Source organism: Macaca mulatta, chromosome 6, assembly GCF_049350105.2.
Source record: "Macaca mulatta isolate MMU2019108-1 chromosome 6, T2T-MMU8v2.0, whole genome shotgun sequence".
Taxonomy (NCBI): Eukaryota; Metazoa; Chordata; class Mammalia; order Primates; family Cercopithecidae; genus Macaca; species Macaca mulatta.
Window position 1 is genome coordinate 124,622,546 of NC_133411.1, and position 21,397 is coordinate 124,643,942.

The 21,397-nt window shown below is 36.4% G+C and overlaps 1 long non-coding RNA gene across 1 annotated transcript in view; it reads right to left on the reverse strand.

Moving 5' to 3' along the window:
- Positions 1-17,035, reverse strand: part of LOC106998892 (uncharacterized) — a 31,798-nt gene extending 14,763 nt beyond the window's left edge. Inside the window, exons 1-3 of the long non-coding RNA XR_001445471.3 lie at positions 16,850-17,035; positions 8,592-8,723; positions 7,642-7,785 (exon numbers count right to left, since the gene is read on the reverse strand). This is a non-coding gene — a long non-coding RNA (uncharacterized LOC106998892). The remainder of the gene's footprint in view (positions 1-7,641; positions 7,786-8,591; positions 8,724-16,849) is intronic.
- Between the last annotated feature and the right edge of the window lie 4,362 nt (positions 17,036-21,397).

Genomic DNA, 21,397 nt, shown 5'->3' on the forward strand with positions numbered 1-21,397 from the left:
AAAATATTTAAAATTATGTATTAGAATTTCAAGCAAAATAGAATGTACAGTGTAGTTAATAAATATAAAAAATATAAATCAAAAGTATTTAAAGTAAAATTTTTAGTTTTTTGAAAATGTGATGAACTATCATCAAATATTATTATAAAAGCAGAACTATTTGTATTTTAGCATTTACTGTCTATCTAATTGCCAATATAAACCATCATTAAGGGATGTTACAGTTTAAGCCTAAATATATACAACTCTAAAAGAATATGAATTGTTTAAATTACAAAATATTTGTCAGTTGATCTTTGTGCAGTGCAACTTTGTGAGTTTCCTGTTTCACTGGTACCTCTGGAATTGGGAATTGAAAGATAATGAAAAGGAAGAATATAGATGCTGTTTGACCTTACTGGGAAAGAATACTTCTACATAAAAGAATCTATTTGATTCATGCTAAGAGGACAGTGTGAAAAGTTAATTAATTTGTCTTTTGTTTTTAAATGTTTGTACTGTTTAAATCTTCCTGCATTCTGAAGCATTATGTTTCTCTGACGTCAGCAGCAGTACAAACCACAAACCTTCGTTTATGGACACAGTTAATTTATTTTTTCAAGGACATAGGGGAAGAGAGGTGGAGAAGAATTTCCCTATGGCCAGAATGATCCTGAAGGGTGACTGATAAATGAATTGTGTATGTGTGTTTATGATATGCAGAGCCCTCTACAATGTGGATCCCAGGCAGATCTAGCTCAGATGTAAGGGTGGTCCTGTAAGGCATGACACATGGCAGAGAAGAGGTAAATACATTTACACTATTTATCCTACTTGATTATCAGAGGGTTGAGCACTGTAGACTTTCGTCGTCTTGAAACACCTTTTCCTTGTCTCTTGTTATTCCACCTTTTCTGACTTTCTTCCCAAGTCCTCAGCTACTTTTTCTCGGTCTCCTTTGCAAGACCATTTTCCTCAACCAAATATTAATGCACAAGGAGGCTCAGTTTATAGGCCCTCTACATCCACAGTTTTAAATATGGTCTGCCTGCCATTAATGGCTACTCAGCATCTACATTTGGACATCTTTAAGGAATCTCAACTTTTAACATCAACAAGATCCAATTCATATTTTGCTGGATATTTTATGATTGCCCTTCTAGATCTACTCTTCATTCCTTTCCATCCTTATGTGTGTCCTGAGAGGGTATCCTGTAGGTATAGTCTACCTCAACAGACTCCCTTGTTGTATTAATTTCCTTTGTATTTGGATTTCGGTTTGAAGATCCCTGGTAGAAAATCTGAGGGAGGGCAAAAAGTAAGGTGGAGGTATTTGTTCCCTTAGCTACCTCCATCCAGAGTTACCTAGGCCTGAGGGCAGAACCTCTTGCCCAAATATCTTATCTCCTATCATGTGACTTTCTAAACTAGGTTCCCATAATTGCTCCTTCTCTTTGCCTTTTGTAAATTCTACTATTTACAATCCCAGAGTATTGCACTATTTCTCATTGTTTGCCCTACTCTGATTGCACTTTTATAAATAGTCCCTTCAAATTACCCAGTTTGACTGTACCATCTTTTTCCCACTGGGACCTTAATTGGTACAGTAACTGACACTGTGACTGGTCCCAGAAAACAAAGTAAAATCCTTAAAACCCTGGATTGGATTGTGCAATACTTGAAGAGTACAGGGGGAAGGGGGTATGTATAATCCTTGACATACAGTAGTATCATAGTTACTCAAACTGTCACTGGTGATGACACAGGAGGTCAGGGTTTTGGGAAATCAAGTAGCTGTAAAACTTGATTGCTATGAGTTCTACAGATCGTAGGAACTATAGTGCCATCTGGGTTGTTGCCCTAGGGAGAATAAGTAGGGACAAAGAGAAATGAAATTGCCACATGAGAATTTATGTGGAAAATCAGAGAGCCCTGATGGCAACTTTAAAAGCAAATCTTAATTCCAATAACTGCAGGAGGAAGTAGTTGAGAACTAAGCTTAGGATCTGATTATAAGGGTTGCAGCATTAATTAAATGCTCAAGTTCATGAGGCTTATGATATTAAAATAGAGGCACTTATGGGGAATGAGTGTAACCCTGTCCCCTGAGTCATGGAATGAGTCATACTACTGCAAAGAAAGTATGACAATGTGTTCACGCCACTGGAATTCACTAGTCTTGCCCATCTCCAAGAAGGAGCTGGATCACCAGAAGAGCAGAATAGCCTGCCGACCACACAATTTTGGCACCAGCTAAAAGAGAACACCTTCAAGGTTAGGGGAGCTATCCTGCAAGATATGGCAAATACCTTAAATGAACAACATCTCCCTCTATATCTTTCTCTGCAAGTAGAACTAATGGGTCTGGAGACCAAGCAAACATGTGACATTTGCAAAAATGTATAATGTACAAGGCTACAAAACAAGGCTTAATAAATTCCAAAAAATGGATGCTATACAGCTTGTTCTCCAAAAAGAGTGCAGCAAAATTAGAAACTAACATTAAAAAGAGATTAGAAACCCTCATATGTTTTGAAATTTTAAAAAAACACTACAAAAACATTCATGGGTGCAATATGGCAAGAGAAAAAATAAAAGGTATAGTGTCTGGAATGGAAGTAATAAAATTGTCATTATTTGCAGATGACATGAATTGGAAAATAAAATGAACCTTGATACTTTTGTATACAATATAAAAAATCAGTATAAAATGGATCACAAACGTAAATGTAAAGGTAAAACAGTGAAGCTTTTAAAAAATACGTAAGAGAATATCTTCATGGCCTTGACGGGGGTAAACATTTCTTCAACAGGACCCTAAAAGCACTGCCAATGAGAGAAAAAAAAAATTTCATTGAAGTACAAACTTTTGTTAATAAAAAGAGATTATTTAGAGAGTGAAAAGACACGCTACCGAGAGAACAAATTCACAATACAGATATCTGTAAAAACACACATGCAGAATACACAAAGAACTCTTACAACTCAATTATAAAAAGACAATGTGATTTAGAAATGAGAAAAAGGTTTGAATTAACATTTCATAAAAGAAGATATGCAAATGACCAATTAGCATATAAAAAGGAGTTTAAAATTATGGTCAGCAGGTAAATGAAAAATAAAATGACATTAAAGTACTACGCTTCACACCAAAATTAGTAAAATTTAGAAAAAAACAAACTGACAATACCAAGTATGATGGAACGTGGAATGACCAACTCTCACACATATACTGAGTGTACGTTGGTAAAAACCACTCTGAAAAACAATTTGGAAGTATCTAATAAAACTAAATATATGCTTATTCTATAATTCAGAAATAACTACTGCTAGCTATATTCCCAACAGAAATGAGTAAAGATGGCCAGCAAAGACATTTATAAGAACTTTCATACTAGTTTTACTCATAATAGCCCCACACTGGAAGCAATCCAGATATGACTTGAGAGTAGAATGGACAAATAAGTATATACATTCCCAGTAATGGAGAGGGAGAAAATACCTGTTGCTACAATATGAATAAAACTCACAGACATAATGAGGAGTGAAAGAAGTCAGTCACAAAATGGGACACATGGTTCCTTCTAGATGATATTAAGAAGAGGTAAGACTAATCCATGGTATTAATCAATAGTGGTTTCCTCTGGCAGGGTATTTTGGGTAAAGGGGCATAGAAAAGTTTTTTGGGATGCTGGAAATGTTTTATATCTTGATCTGGGCAGTAGCTACACAAGTGTATACATATGTAAAATTCATTGAGTCATTCACTTAATCATGTACTTTATATATAATAAGCCTTCATAGTAATGTTTCTTAAGTCACAGAATAAAGACAAATTTTAATGAGAATTATAAAATATTTAGAACTGGATGACATAGAAAGCACTGCGTGTCAAAACTTGTGGGATACAGCTAATGCAGTACTTAGAAGGCAATTTATAACCTTAACTGCATATATTACAAAAAAAGAAAGATGAAAAATTAATGAGCTATTCAAATAAAAAATTGCTAGAAGGACCACAGAGAAACTCCAAAGAAAATAGAAGAAAGAATATATGTTGAAAGCAGAAATTAATACAATATAAAACAAAAATAGTAGTACAGAAGATGACAAACACATAAAGAGAGAATGATAAATAGAAACTATGAACAAATGAAGAGTAGAAATGAGTCAGTAGCTACAAAAACAGCTAAGAAACAGAAGCACTATAATGGTTGGATACCACAGGAGGAAGCATGCCAGAATCTAAGACTCAGATGTGGCAAATTTTTAGAGTGGCTGTTTTGTTCCAAACTTGCAGTCAGACTACCGGAGCTACAGTGGTATAGGAATTAGGCTGCATTTCTCAACAAAAATGATTGAGATTGTTTCTGATCTACCTTATTTCCACACAAATTGTTGCAATAAAATTTTGACCCTAGACATAACTTGAACTTTAATTCTTGCAACCTGTTACATTTACCCGACCGACACCCTTTCCCTCTTCTTTTGCTAACCGCATACGATTTAGAGTTCTGGGATGCACCCCCAACATGTTATGATTACATATGAGTCTTGTTTCGTGAGATGCAGACTCGATCCCCTTCCCAGCCAGGCCAATCAATGTCATTCCTATAGATGGCTTTTCCTAAAACCATTGGGAAGAAGGCAATCTTTTTCCTTAAGGTTACTAGCTAGGTCAAATTAAACATCAAGTTACTGAAGACTATCTTTCCAAAACAAAGAAAAGAATGCCTTGCCTGAGAATGAAGTTGACATAGAGGAAAGCAGAGCAGAGATGAGGAATGAGGCAGCAAGGTGTAAGAGAGACAGATTGCTAACAATATTGTTGAGGCCCTGGATCCAGCCACGGCTGAACCCATAATCAATTGCTTTCTTGCTTAAACTAGTTTGTTTTAGATGGCTACACTTGCAACCCAAATTGCCCTAGTAGCAATAGTTGATCAGTATTAAAAAAAAAAAAAATCTGTCTTAACATAGAAAAAAAATGTCACTGCTCACAGGATCTTCATATAGGTTTTCCTTAGTGTTACACTTATATTTTCTGTTCAAATTAGTGCCTGTAAGATGGTTCTATATTCTGCATCAACATATTCAAAGTTTTTGCTAGATTGCAGATTCAAAGTTTTTGCTAGATTACAAGTTTTAGAAGATTCGCTCAGTGGGTTTAAGTTTAAATTTGAGAGAAGAATAAAATAATCTAGCAAAGCCCTCGTTCATTCAGTAGAGGTAATACAAATCGAGCTTTTCTAAGGAATCATTGTCTTCTGTGGAGCCTCTGGGTGCAGGGTGCTAAAACGAGATTTACAATTACTGGCACAATCAAAATGCTCAGAATGATTGGGGCTCTTAGAAACTGTGTTGGACTCTCACAGTTTTCCAAATACTTGACATTCAGCTCATCTGAATATTACCCTCAATTTCCCCCACAGAATCTTTGAGTAAAGAAAATGAAATCTCAATGCCAACAGAGCCAGCAGAATGAGTGCTGAGCTAATCTCCATTTCACCCTGTGACCTACTCGCAGACTGAGTGAGCCCTCAGCCAACACTCATGAATGTGCTGTCCTCCAGAGAAAAAGCTCAGCATTCCTACATTAGAGATGCTGAACAGATTCTTTGGTGCTTTCAAAGAATACAACATGGCTCTAAGAAAGCTTGGCGTTTTTATTGTTACAGCTTTCAATTCCAATTTTAATACAGTGAATTTTGACAGCAAATCTTTCTTCTTAGTTAATGCTTACCAGTGGTTAATTATACATAATTTTAGAGGCTGTAGATGCCTGGATTACTCTTCCCTCAAAAGTAGAATCTTAACTAATGAAATGTACAGCTTCCTGAAGGAGGCTATTCAAAGAACAACCCTGCAGTCTCCAAGCAAACAAATCCTCTCACAATGACTTTGATGGATTTTGTGTATAGAATTTTCCTCTCTGACTGGAGTAGGCAAGTTGCATTCTTTTCTAAGAGATGCTGAAAACTAACTACTTTTCAGTAAACAACCAATAGAAGTATTTCTTTCAGCTTGCTGCCTTGCTCATTTTATTTCTAAAAACTGATAGCACAGTATCGATATAAGGCTATATACTGAATCCATTTTACAAATATTTAACTATTGGAGTAAATTCAGATAAGACTACATATAAAGTTCTCCCAAGAAGTGAAAAACAAGAAGCATATTTGCCTCCTATCAGGAGTATCTATGACTTAATACTTGTAAGTAACTTTTGAAAAAAAAAAAACATTTTTTTTTTTTTTTTTGACCAAGGCTCATCATTATATCTCTGGCATCTAGCGTAAGTCTGTCTTGAGTAAGTGGATTAATGAATGGATAAATTTTGGTTCATCATGGGATTGGCTTTTAAAAAATTATACTCTGGCATTTATGATAAATTTATTTATTTGTACCATTCTAATAACTTTGGTGTCAAATAGTTTGCAGTTTAACCTTTGCTGTTTGAGGTTAAGTAGAAACCTTTGTTTTATTAGAGCCTCAAGATATCTCTTTTAAAGGAATTGTTCCCTTCTTAGATTTTTGTCCAAGAATCCTAAAGAGTGGTAGAAAAGGAAAACACAATATTCATAATCTTTCTTGGAATTGGCCGGTAATTGTGTAGCCTGAGAAAATGTCCCTGTTCATTATTTGGTGGAAATCTTGTTAATGCATAAACAAATCTTTGCATGATGCTGATCTGCAAAATCGAATTGGTCACAGGGTGTCAAAGTAGAGGCAAATCCCATTTCCCCAGAGGGACAATGCATTCTGCAGAAACAGAGTTTCCAGAGATTTACGTTGTTCTACACATCATGTCCAAGTATGCTTTCCTCTATAATTTACCCCATCAGAACCACAATGGATTTGAAAAAAAAAATTTTTTCTTTTTATAGAGAAAGGGTCTCACTATATTGCCCAGGCCAGTCTTGAACTCCTGAGCTCAAATGATCTTCCTGCCTTGGCTTCCAAAAGTGCTGGGATTACAGGTGTGAGCCACTGCACCTGCCCCTGAACCATAGATTTTTAATCTAGAAAGAAAACTTTCTTCCAGAACTTTTAAGCAATTTGTTCAATTAATCATCTTTCGCTTTTCATGGCAAAGGTTACCTTTTAGAGTGAGAATTCAGCCTGTAGCATCTAGTGTGTGTGGGGTGGGGTGGGGTGGGGTGGGGGATTTGTTTGTATTTTGTTTATATTGTATAAGAGCAGCATTCCTTCCTTTAACTGTTTCAGCAACACCCAACATCCATTTCTTTAAGATTTTCTAGTCTCTCAACTTTTGCTAGCAGGCACCCAACCCACTGTCTTTGTGGCCTTCATTTAAATAACAAAATCGGGGCTGGGCACAGTGGCTCATGCCTGTAATCCCAGCACTTTGGGAGGCCAAGGCAGGTGGATGGATCGGGAAGTCAGGAGTTCGAAACCAAGCTGACCAACGTAGTGAAACCCATCTGTACTAAAAATACAAAAATTAGCCGGGTGTGGTGGCAGGCACCTGTAGTCCCAGCTACTCAGGAGGCTGAGGCAGGAGAATCACTTGAACCAGGGAGGTGGAGGTTGCAGTGAGAGGAGATCATCCCACCGCACTCCAGCCTGAGTGACAGAATGAGACTCCATCTCAAAAACAAACAAACAAACAAAAAAAAAACCACCAAAATCTGGACACACCTTTTGATCAGGCTTTAGCATTATGTCTTGATCTTTTTGAAGCATCAGAGTAACACACTGTGGTAGTGATCATCTTTCCTCTGCTACTATGTCAGGAGCTCCACATTTTCTCTCATCCATTCTCACTCAAGGACAAACTGATTCCTATCTATAAATAAAAAAAGCATGAGTTTTGGTATTTATTCCATGTAAACGATGACTTCATTTTTTGAAATAATGTTACTTTGATGAACAATTAAAGTGTTTTCTCCTTCTTTTCCACAACTTCATTACTGCCTTATTCCAACCTCCTGTTCATTCTCTCATATGATCTTCCACCTCATTCCTCGATGGCCACTATCCTGAAATACCCACTGGCCCTGTGGATCACCAATCAAATAGCCTAGCTTCAGAGTTCCTTGACCTCCTCATTTCCAGTGATTTCCATCCACAATTTCATAAAAGTAATTCACATGGGTCATACTCTGGATTATGTCATTTAAAGTTTTTTGTTTTCCAACTGATATTTTAGCATTAATAGCATGCCTCCTGTCAGCAACCTCTTATTCTTCTAGCTCAGCCTTTCACTCACAATATATCAACTTTTACCCAGGTCCATTTATTTGAACCCCTCAATTTTTTTCCAATTTACCACCTTTCCTTAGATGATGCTTTTGTTCCATCACTGTATTTGCTTGTCTTCATGCCCTTCTATTTTAATGGACTCACAAAATCACAACCCAGATTCTATGCATCACATTTCTCATTTGATCATACCTGTAGTTAAGTATAAAAGGTGGAAATGATTGTACAATATAAGAGATTAGAAATGCTGGTGAGAAGGGCAAAGCAAAATGGCTGAATAGAAGGCCTCACTGTTCCCCACCCCCACCCCCACAAGGACACAAATTTAACAACTATCTATACCAAAAAACTCCTTCAAAAGAACCAAAAATCAGCTGAGCACTCACAATATCTGGTTTTAACTTTACACTGCTGAAAAAGGCACTGAAGAAAGTAGGGAAGACAGTCTTGAATTGCCAATTTTACTCTTCCCACATCTGTTGGCAGTGGCCACGTGACATGGAGAGAGAATCTATGGGCTTGGGAGAGTGAGAGAGTAGCAATTGTGCAACACTGCATTGAACTCAGTGCTGCCCTGTCACTAACTCAGGGCTAACTCAGCTGATGCCCATTCATGGAGGCAGTATTTAAAGTAGCCCAGCTAGAGGAGAATCACCCATTCCAGAAATCAGAACTTGAGTTCTGGCGAGCCTCACCACCATGGGCTAAAGTGCTCTTGGACTCTAAAAAAACTTGAAAGAAAGTCTAGGATACAAATACTGCAACTCCTACATGAGTTCTAGTGCTGAACTGGGCTCAGAGACAGTGGGCTTGGGGGGAACGTGACTTACTGAGACACCAGCCAGGGTGGCTAAGAACATGCTTGTGCCAACCCTATTTTAACCCCAGGCTGTACAGCTTGCAGCTCCAAAATATATCCCATCCTTCTGCTTGAGTAGAGGATAAGAAATAGTAAAGAGGACTTTGTCTTGCATCTTGGATACCAGCTCAGCCATTGTAGGATAGGGCACCAGTCAGAGTCATGAGGCCCCCTTTCCAGGCCCTAGCTCTGGACAACATTTCTAGGCACACCCTGGGCTAGAAGGGAACCTGCTGCCTTGAAGGGAAGGACTTTGTGCTGTCAGGACTCAACACTTGCTAACTAAAGAGCCCCTGGGCCGTGAAAAACCAGCAGCAATACCCAGTAGTATCTTGTAAGCCTTTGGTGAGACTCAGACTTGCTGGCTTCAGGTGAGACTCAATACATTCCCAGCTATGGTGGCTATAGGAAGAGACTCCCTGTGCTTGAGAAAAGTGGAGGAAAAAGTAAAGGAGACTTTGTCTTTCAGCTTAGGTACCAATTCAGCACAGTGAGGTAGAGCACTGAGTGGGATCTTAGGGTCCTCAATTCCAGGCTTTGGCACTTGGACAGCATTTCTGAACCTGCCCTGGGCCAGAGAAGAGCCCACTGAAGGTTGAGTCTTAGGCTAGGCAACATTCAGCACGAGCTGACTGAAGAGCCCTTGGAACTTAAAGGAACATTGATGGTAACCTGGTAGTACTCCCTGAGGGCTTGTGATGGTGGTGGTCATGGGGTGAGGCACCTCTACCTGTGGAAAGGGAAGCGAAGAGTGGGAAGGACTGTATATCTTGGTTTGACTACCAGCTCAACTGCAGTACAATAGAATACCAAAGAGACTTCTAAGGTTTTTGACTCTAGTCCCTAGCTCCCAGACAGCACCTCTGGACCCATGTGGGGCATGCGGGAACTTGCCACACTGAAGGGAAGGACATAAGCCAGGCTGGTTTCACAACCTGCTGATTGTAGAGACACAGGGTCTTGAGCAAACATATGTGGTAGCCAGGTAGTGGTTACAGTGGGCCCTGGGAGATATCCAGTGCTGTCCGGGCTTCAGTCTGACCCAGTACAGACTCAGGGATGGTAGCCACAGGGGCTCTCCAACCCCAGCTCCAGGAAGCTCAAAACAGAGAGTGAGAGAGACTTCATTTGTTTGGGAGAAAGTAAGAGAAGAGAACAAGAGTCTCTGTCCCATAATCCAGCTAATTTTTCTGGATCTTATCCCAGACTACGAAGGTGGTACCTTCATGAGTCTGCAAGAACCACAACATTACTGGGCTTGGGGTGCCCCCTAAAGTAGGCTTAGATCACTACACTCAAGACCATTCAAATACTTGGAAAGCCTTCCCAAGAAGGACAAGTACAAAGAAGCCCAGACTGCAAAGACCCCAGTAAATATCTAACTCTTCAATGCCTAGACACTGAAGAATATCTATAAGCATCAAGACCATACAGGAAAACATGACCTCACCAAATGAACTAAATAAGGCACCATAGACCAGGCCTAGAGAAAAGAAATTTGTGACATTTCTGACCGGGAATTCAGAATAGCTGTCTTGGGAAAACACAAAGAATAAAGAAACAAGCAGAAATTCTGGAGGTGAAAAACGCGATTGGCATACTGAAGAACACATCAGAGCCTTCCAACAGCTGAATTGATCAAGCAGAATAAAGAACTGGTGAACGTGAAGACAGGCTATTTGAAAATACACAGTCAGAGGAGACAAAACAAAAAAAGAATAAAAACAAAGAAGCATGTCTGCAGGACCTAGAAAATAGTCTCAAGAGAGCAAATCTAAGAGTTATTGGTCTTAAAGAGGAGGTGGGATAGAAAGTTTATTCAAAGGAAAGTTTATTCAAAGGGAGAACTTCCCAGACCTAGAGAAAGATAGCAACATCCAAGTACAAAAATGTTACAGAATGCCAAGCACGTTTAACGCAAAGATTACCTCAAGGCATTTAATAACCAAACTCCCAAAGATCAAGAGTAAAAAAGGACCCCAAAAGCAGCAAGAGAAAAGAAACAAATAACATACAATGGAGCTCCAATACATCTGGCAGCAAACTTTTCAGTAGAAACCTTACAGGCCCAGAGAGAGTAGCATGACATACTTGAAATGCTGAAAGCAAATAACTTTTACCCTAGAATAGTATATTGGGTGAAAATATCCTTCAAATATGAAGGAGAAATAAAGACTTTCTCAGATAAACGAAGCTGAGGATTTCATCAATATCAGACCTGTCCTACAAGAAATGCTAAAGAGAGTATTTCAATCTGAAAGAAAAAGATGTTAATGAACAATAAAAAATCATCTGAAGGCACAAAACTCACTGGTAATAGTAAGTACACAAAAAAATCACAAAGTATTATAACACTGTAATTGTGGTGTGTAAACTACAATGATCTTGGGTAGAAAGAGAACCAATCTTTTTGATGAACCAATCAAAAGTAGTAACTATAGTAACTTTTCAAGAATACACAGTACAATAAGATACAAATAGAGACAATAAAAGTTAAAATGGATGAAGCTAATATGTATAGTATTTATTAGTTCCTATTGCCTATTTGTTTGCTATTTGTTTATGTAAACAGGATTACATTTTTGTTTTAAAATAATGGATTATAAGATACTCTTTGCAAGCCTCATGGTAACCTCAAATTAAAAAACACACAACAGATAAACCAAAAAATAACGAGCAAGAAATTAAATCATACCACCAGAAAAAAATTAGCTTCACTAAAAGCAAGACAGGAAGAAAAGAAAGAAGGAAGAGAAGATCACACATACACATACACAAAAGCAGAAAACAAATAAAATGGCAGGAGTAAAGTCCTTACTTATCAATAATAACATTGAATATAAATGGACTAAACTCTCCAATCAAAAGACATAGACTGGCTGAAGGGATAAGAAAAACAACAACAACAACAATAAAAAACAAGACCCAGTGATATGTTACCTACAAGAAACACGGTTCACCAGGCTGGGTGCAGTGGCTCATGCCTGTAATCCCAGCACTTTGGGAGGCCGAGGCAGGCAGATCACGAGGTCAGAAGTTCAAGACCAGCCTGGCCAACATAGTGAAACCCCATCTCTACTAAAATTACAAAAATTAGCCAGGTGTGGTGACACACATGTGTAGCCCCAGCTACTTGAGAGGCTGAGGCAGGAGAATCACTTGATCCTGGGAGGCAGAGGTTGCAATGAGCTGAGATTATGCCACTGCACTCCAGCCTGGGCAACAGAGTCAGACTCCGTCTGAAAAAAAAAAAGAAACACATTTCACCTATACAGGCACACATAAACAGAAAATAAAGAGATGGAAAAGATATTCTATATCAATGAAACCAAAGCAGAGCAAGAGTATCTGTATTTATGTCAGACAAAATAGATTTGAAAACAAAAACTATAGGAATAGACAAAGAAGGTCTCTATATAATGATAAAGGAATTAATCCACCAAAAGGATATGACCATTGTAAATATATATGCACCAAACACTGGAGCACCCAGATATGTAAAACAAATATTATTAGAGTTAAAAAAGAGATAGACCCAAATACAGTAACAGCTGGAGATTTTAACACCCCACTTGTGGAATCAGATAGACCTTCCAGACAGAAAATCAACAAAGAAGCATCAAATTTAATCTGCACTATAAATCAAATGGACCTAATAGATATTTATAGAACATTTTACCCAACAGCTGCAGAATAAAATTATTCCTCAGTACATCAACCATTCTCAAGGATAGACTATATGTTAGATCACAAAACATTCAAAAAATTTTGAATAATATCACACATTTTCTCTGACCATGATGGAATAAAACTAGAAATCAATAGCAAGAGGAATTTTGGAAATTATACAGACACATGGAAATCAAACAATATGTTCCTGAATGACCAGTTGGTCAATAAAGAAATTAAGAAAGAATTTGAAAAATTTCTTGAAACAAATAATAATGGAAACACACATACCAAAATCTGTGGGATACAATGAAAGCAGTGCTAAAAGGAACTTTATAGCTATAAGCGTCTTCATCAAAAAGCAAAAAAAATTCAAATAAACAACCTAATAATGCATCCTAAAGAACTAGAAAAGTGAGAGCAAACCGAACCTAAAATTAGTAGAAGAAGGAAGTAATAAAGATCAGAGCAGAAATAAATGAATTTAAAATGAAGAAAACAATATAAAAGGACAATGAAAGAAAAAGCTGGTCTTTTAAAGATAAGCAAAATTGACAAACCTTTAGCCAGACTAAGAAAAAAGGGAGAGGATCCAAATAAATAAAATCAGAGATGAAAAAGGAGATATTACTACTCACACCACATAAATTCAGTAAAGTTGCAGGATACAGAATGAAAATACAAAAATCAGTTGCATTTCTATATGCCAACAGTAAACAATCTGAAAAGAAATCAAGAAAATAATTCCATTTATAATAGCCACAAGTAAAAGAGAATACCTAGGAATTAACTTAATCAAAAAAGCAAAAGATCTCTACAATGAAAACTATAAGACATTGATGTAAGAAACTGAAAAAGACACAAGAAAATGGAAAGGCATTTTTATGTTCATGGATTAGAAGAATTAATATTGTTAAAATGTCCATACTTCTCAAAGCAATCTATAGATTTAATTCAATCCTTATGAAAATACCAATGACATTCTTCACAGAAATAGAAAAAAATTCCAAAATTTATATGAAACTAAAAAGACCCAGAATATCCAAAAGCACCTTAAGCAAAAAGAACAAAACTGGAGGAATCACATTGCCTGACTTTAAATTATACTACAGAGCTATAGTAACCAAAACAGAATGGTACTAGCATTAAAAAAGACATATAGATTAGTGGAACAGAATAAAGAACCCAGAGATAAATCCATACATCTACAGCAAACTCATTTTTGACAAAGATGAAAAGAACATACATTGAAGAAAGGACAGTTTCTTCAATAAATGGTGCTAGGAAAAATGAGTATCCATATGCAGAAGAATTAAACTAGACTCCTACCTCTTGCCATATATACAAATCAAATCAAAATGGATTAAAGACTTAAATATAAGACATTCAACTATGAAACTACTACAATAAAACATTGGGAAAACTCTCCAGAACATTGATCTGGGCAAACATTTCTTAAGTAATATCCCACAAGCACAGGCACCCAAAGCAAAAATGGACAAATGGAATCACATTATGTTAAAAAGCTCCTGCACATCAAAGGGCACAATCAACCAAGCGAAGAGACAATCACAGAATGGGGGAAAATATTTGCAAACTACCCATCTGACAAACAATTAGTAACCGGGATATATAAGGAACTCAAACAATTCTACAGGAAAAAGTCTAATAATCCAATTAAAAATGGGCAAAAAAATTTGAATAGACATTTCTCAAAATAAGACATAGAAATGTCAAACAGACATATGAAAAGGTGCTCAACATCACTGATCATCAGAGAAATGCAAATCAAAACTACAATGAAATATTATCTCACCCCAGGTAAAATGGCTGATATCCAAAAGACAGGCAATAACAAATCCTGGCAAGGATGTGGAGAAAAGGAAACCCTTGTACACTGTTGATGGCAATATAAATTGGTACAACCACTATGAAGTTTCCTCAAAAAAACTAAAAATAGAGCTACCATATGATCCAGCAATCCCACTGCTAAGTATCTACCAAAAAGAAAGAAAATCAGTATATTGAAGAGATATCTGCACTCATATGTTTGTTGCAGCATTATTTACAATGGTTAAGATTTGGAAACAGCTAAAGTGTCCATCAACAGATGAATGGATAAAGAAAAATGTGATACTTATACACAGTGAAGAACTATTCAGCCACAAAAAAGAATGAGACCCTGTCATTTGCAACAACATGGATGAAACTGGAAGTCATTATGCTAAGTGAAATAAACCAGGCACAGAAAGACAAACATCACATGTTCTCACTCATTTGTGCAAGCTAAAAATCAAAACAACATGGAGATAGGGAGTAGAAGGATGATTACGAGAGGCTGGGAAAGGTAGTGGAGGGGATGTGAGGATAGCTAATGGGTACAAAAAACAGAAAGAATGAATGAAACCTAGTATTTGCTAGCACAACAGCGTGAGTATAGTCAACAATAATTTAATTGTACATTTTAAAGTAACTAAAAGAGTATAACTGGATTGTTTGTAACACAGGGATAAATGTTTGACATGATGGATACCCCTGTTTTATGTGATTGATTATTATGCATTGCATGACTACATCGAAGCATCTCATGTACCCCATAAATATATACACCTATTATGTACCCAAAAGTAAAATAAATAAAAATAAAATCAAAAATTAAAAACAAAACATCACCAAACTTCCAAATAAAGACTCCAAACACTTCTAGTATTAAGGATTAAAATAAATGTGAGCTATACATACATTAAAGACAAATAAAAACAAGTATGATAATTATTTTTTTAAAAACTACAATGAGATATATTCTTACCCTGGTTTAAATGACTTTTATCCAAAAGACAGACAATAATGGATGCTGGTGAGGATGTGGAGACACGGGAACACATGTACATTGTTGGTGGAAATGTAAATTAGTACAACCACTATGGAGAACAGTTTGGAGGTTCTTCAGGAAACTAAAAATAGAGCTACCTTACGATCTGGCAATCCCACTCCTAGGTATATACCCAAAAGAAAAGAAATCAGGATATCAAAGAGATATCTGCACTCCCATGTTTATTGCAGCACTATTCACAATAGCCAAGATTTGGAAGCAACTTAAGTGCCCATCAACAGACAAATGGATAAAGACAATGTGGTCCATATACACAATGAAGTACTACAAAGCCATACAAAGAATGAGATCCTGTCATTTAAAACAACATGGATGGAACTTGATTGAGGTTATTATATCAAGTGAAGTAAGCCAGGCACAGAAAGACAGACTTCACATGTTCTCACTTATTTGTGGGAGCTAAAAGCTAATATAATTGAACTCATGAAGACAGAGTAGAAGGATGGTTATCAGAGGGCGTGAAGGGTAGTGAAAAGTGGCAGGGGGTGGGAGTTGAAACGGTTAATGGGTGCAAAAAGTTAGAATGAATGAGACCTAGTATTAGCTAGTACAACAGGGTGACTATAGTCAAAAATAATTTAATTGTACATTTTAAAATAACTAAAAGTGTATAATTGGATTGTTTGTAACACCAAGGATAAATGTTTGAGGTGATGGATACCCCACTTGCCCTGATGCGATTTTTATGCATTGCACGCCTACATCAAAATATCCTACGTAATCTGTAAATATATGTACTATGTACCCACAAAAATTTTTTAATCAGAAAACAATGCCAAAGAAAGAAATACTGGCAACTAATGATCTCAAGCCACAATGCTAAACCCTGTCCTAACTCTGTCCTCAGTCAGCAGATGACTTTTGACCTGACGTCACTTAGAAAATCCAAGTCATTGCAGGAGCAAACCCTTAACTGACTCTCCTAGCCACAAATAAATACATCTCGTTTGCAGCTCACCTTCCTTATCTTCTTTCATGCTTTCTCAGTAAAACAGCTGTCCTTCCTTCAGAAAAAGACTAACTTATCCACTTAAGTTTTGATCCTGTCCCCCTAACTCCACCTGGAGTAACTTTATTGACCATTCTCTCTTTTCTTCATGACTTACCTGTTCCACTAACTCATTCTTCCACAGTAAATATTTAGTAAACACCCAAGTTTTGCTCCACACACATTTTCTCCACCTTTTTCTGGGAAAATCTCTGCATGTCTTAGAAAATGCCACCTGTAATGACAAGGTGGTGGTGTCTTCTGCCACGGTCTTACATAATCCTGTATGCCAGTCACAGTTAATTTTCCAGGAAACATTCCTGGGCATAAAGCAAAGGTGAGACCCCCAAGGTCCTGAGAATTCATTCACAGGTGACATAGCTTCAGAAAAATATCAAAGCTCTTCCCCTGAGAGAATCAGGTGAGCTGGTTTGTTGTTCTAAACAGAGGAGAGAAGAAAACCAAAAACAGAGAAGAGAATCAAGAGGAGAAGCAAGATGAAGACCAGCTAGCAAAGGTGAAGAGCGTTAGCCAAACTCCAAGGTTGTGGAGGAGGGGAGGAGAAGAGGAGAAAGCAAGGAGAGAGATGGGTGAAGACTATTTTAAGCACAGAAACTTATTCTTTTATTTGAAAGTGTTTGTTTACTGTCATATCACTCCTCTGTCTTCCCATAAATCTTCATGAAACATTTTTCTGAGGGGACTTTGTTGTTGATGATTTTAGAAGAAGGCAGAGGCTCACTCACATCTGCATTGCTGTGGCACAGCACAGAGATCTCTCACACAAAAGAGAAAATCAAAAGAAAGAGGTCACGATGATTGTAAAGTGTGGCCCACTTGCATTCCACCCCCAGAAATTTATAGAAATTATAGGAAGAGCTTTGAACTTACAGAAGGCGTGTAATCAAGTCAATCTTACTATTTTCTCTAAAAAGACAGAAAGAAGGCTCTGATGATGCTGTCATATGTCCAAGTACAAAAATGGTAACTCACAGATAGTTCTAAAGCAGTGATTCTCAAAATAAAATCTGTCAAACATGAATGGGACTTGAGGCTCCTTTTCTTGTAAGTCTTTGACCCTTATGGGTGGCTAATGCATAATTATATAAACTTATATCACTGAGTAAATACTAAGGGTTCTTAAATTGGGTGGTCATAACATAAAATTCGTCAGTTGCCAGAGTTTACTGAAAACTCTATTACAAAGCATCTGGCTGCCACGGAATGCTATAAAATTCCCATTGTGCCTGTTGCCCAGAAAGATTTCCATAATTCTCAGACTGGACTATATTATCTGCACCATCAATGTTAGCATGAGTGGGTCACAGTTTCAATTGCTGCTATTCCTGAACTAATAAATATAAATTCATAAGTTTTACTTTTGTGGATCATTTTGTTTTTGTGTAATTGCTGCAATGTTACCATTTTGATTTTAATTTTGGCCCTCTCCAAGTCTTTGTTATCGTCAAGTTCTTCTTTCCAGTGGGAGATGGGAACAGCTTGTGTAGATAGGCTGTGGCACCTTTTGTCCTACATTGGCAGAAGTTCAAGCAATTTAAAAGCTACAAAACTTCGTAGCTTTCGGTAACGGCTTTGTAAGCAGTTTTTAATTCTGTGCTTCAAATAGACCGATGCTGGAGAATAGGAAAGTTGTGTTCAGTTTCACTTTGGAAAAGTTGGTAACCACAGTCTGATGCATCCTTTCATTTGTTTGTGTAGGTTCAGTGGTAATATCTCCTCTTTTATTCCTGATTTTAGTAAGTTTAGTCTTCTGTATTCTTTTTCTTGACCAGCTAAAGATTTTCCAATTTTTGTTAATCTTTTCAAATACACAACTTTTGGTTTTATTATTACCTTTCTTCTGCTTGTTTTAGATTTAGCTGCTCTAGAGTGTTTTAAGGTGCTCCCAGTGGTTGGGCTGTTGATATGAGCTCTTATTTCTTTTTTAATACAGGCATTTATAAATTTGCCTTTATGCATTAGTTTCATGGCATCCCATATGTTTTGGTACATTATGCCTTTATTTTCATTCATCTTAGAATATTTTTAATTTCTCTTTTGATTTCTTCTTTAATCTATTGGTATTAAGAACTGTCATTTAACTTCTACATATTTGTAAGTTCCAATTTTTTCTGTTATTGATTTCTAATTTTATTTTGTTGTGATTGGAGAACATATTTTGTATTATCTCAGTCCTTTTACATTTATGTTTTATGGCATAACACATAGTTTGTACTAGAAAATGGTTCATAGGCACTTGAGAAGAATATATATTCTGCTGATTTGAGGTGTTCAATAGAGCATCTGTTCGTCCTAGTGGGTTTATAGTGTTGTGGGAGTCTTCTTGAACTAGTCTGCTGAGTTGTTCTATCCATTATTTTTTACAGAGATAAATGACTTTATTATTCACAGCGCAACAAGCAGCATAAGCATCCCCACATTTACTTTGGTTTTCTGAGTCTCAATTCCCACAGAACAATGTGAAGCAGGTCAGGCTATTCATGAGGGTTTCAACCTCAAGATCCAATTACCTCCTAAAGGTCCACCTCCAAACACCATCATACTAGGGATGAGGGCTTTAACATATAAATTTTGGGAAGACACAAACATTAACTTCATAGCACATCACTATCCTTTTTTTTTTTTTTTTTTTTTTACACAATACAATACACAATACAATATCTCAAACTGTTTCTGTTTTTTTAAATCACCCAATCCCTTTGCAAGCCACACATTTTGGATTTCAATGAGACTCCTGAATCCAAGGGATCCTTTGAATTCTTATTTAACTTGTTACTCTCATAAATTTTCATACTCATGACAACTTCCTCCTTCTTGAGACTATTTCCCCTAGTTTTTTCTAAAATGAAATACTTATACCTTCCTTCTTCCTGCTTTTTCCCTTCCTCTTCCTTTTATTGAAATATAATTCATGTAACATGAAATTAATCATTTTAAAGTGTATAATTTAGTAGTTTTTAATATATTCATTTTATTGTACAACCATTACCACATGTAATTCCACTACACTTCCATCATCCCCAAAAGACACCTTATACCCCTTAGCAGTCAGTCTTAATTTTCTCCTGCCATCATCCTTGGAAAATCCTCATCTACTCTCTGTTCTATGAATTTGTCTATTTCAGATATTCCATATAAATTAAATTATACAATATATGTGTATGGTTTTTGTGACTAGCTTTTTTCACTTAGCATGATACTTTCTAGGTTCATCTGTGTTGTAGCATGTACTGGTAGACATTTCTTTTTAAAGTTGAATAATATTGCATTGTATGGATATGCTATGTTTTGTTTACCCATTCATCAGTTGATGGACACTTGGGTTGTATCTGTTTTTTTGGTTATCAGATAATGCTGCTATGACATTTGTGTGAATGTTTTCATTTATTTTGGGTTATACTCATTATTGAAAATAGATTATTGAAGTTTCTATGAATTATTGTTGTCTATTTCTCCCTTTAATTCTGTCAGGGTTTCTCCATGTATTTTGGTCTTTGTTGTTAGGTACTTATAAGTTTTAATTGTTATATCTTCCTGATGGGTTGACCATAAAATATCAATCTTTATCTTTAGTAATTTTTTTTACTGTGAGTTTTGTTTAATATCATGTAGCCACTCCAACTGTCTTTAGTTGCTATTTGCATCATACATCTTTTTCCATTTTTTATTTTCAACCTATTTGTATGTTTGAATCTAAAGTATGTTTATTATGGACAGGATATAGTTGGATCTATTTTTTATTGGATTGTTCAATTCATTGACATTTAATGTTACCACTGATATAATTGGATTTACATCTGACATTCTACTTTTTGTTTTCTATATGCTTCATCTCTTTTTCCTGATCTCCTCTGATCTCCTCTACTGTTTTCTTTTGATTTAAGTGAATATTTTTAGTATAACATTTTAATTTTTTAAAAGAATTTTTTAATTTTTTGCATTATTTTCATAGTAGCAGACTTAGCATATGCATTTTAACACCTCAGAATCTACTTCTAGGTTTATGCTAACTTAATTTTATCTTCTTCCCCCTTTTTGTGTTATGATTGTTATATATAACACATACATATTATATAATGTATAAATGTAATATATATCTATTCCAAGTGTTATCTACCTATCTATGTATCTGTCTATCTATTTATCTATCTATCATCTATCTATCTGTCTCAGCTTTCCTCTCCCAGTGTATCTGTGAACAATCCTGACTTGTCCTGGCATTGATGTGTGATAATGTACACTCAACTGTAAACCTCAGGAAGACAGAGGCCATGTCCATAGTGTTTCCTGCTATAGCCACTGAGTTACCACACTTGATAAAGTGGAAGCAATAATGCATAGTGGTTAAAAGTGCCACCTACAGTCCAACAGACCTGGATATACAGTGTCTCTGCTATCTACTAGTGTAGTAACATCCAGCATGTTACATAGCTTCTCTGTGCCTCATTTTCCTCATCTATCTGTGATACTGTAATGCTGTCATTCTTATTACTTGTCTGACACATTGTTCGTGTTCAGAGCTGTTCCCTTTTATCTTATCTGTTGGAGAAGTTAACTGAAGCTTCAGCACAATCCAGCCCATTATTTTACTTTTATGCAATGAATGTTTGAGGTTTTGACCATTTTTTTTTTCCTTCCCATTTGGTACCCATTTTTTTAACATTAAAAACAAAACGAAACAGAATTAAAGTTTCAGAAAGAAACAAAATTCATGACGAGATCAGCTTTCAGTTGTTTAGTGGCCTTTTTGTCACAGCCAGAA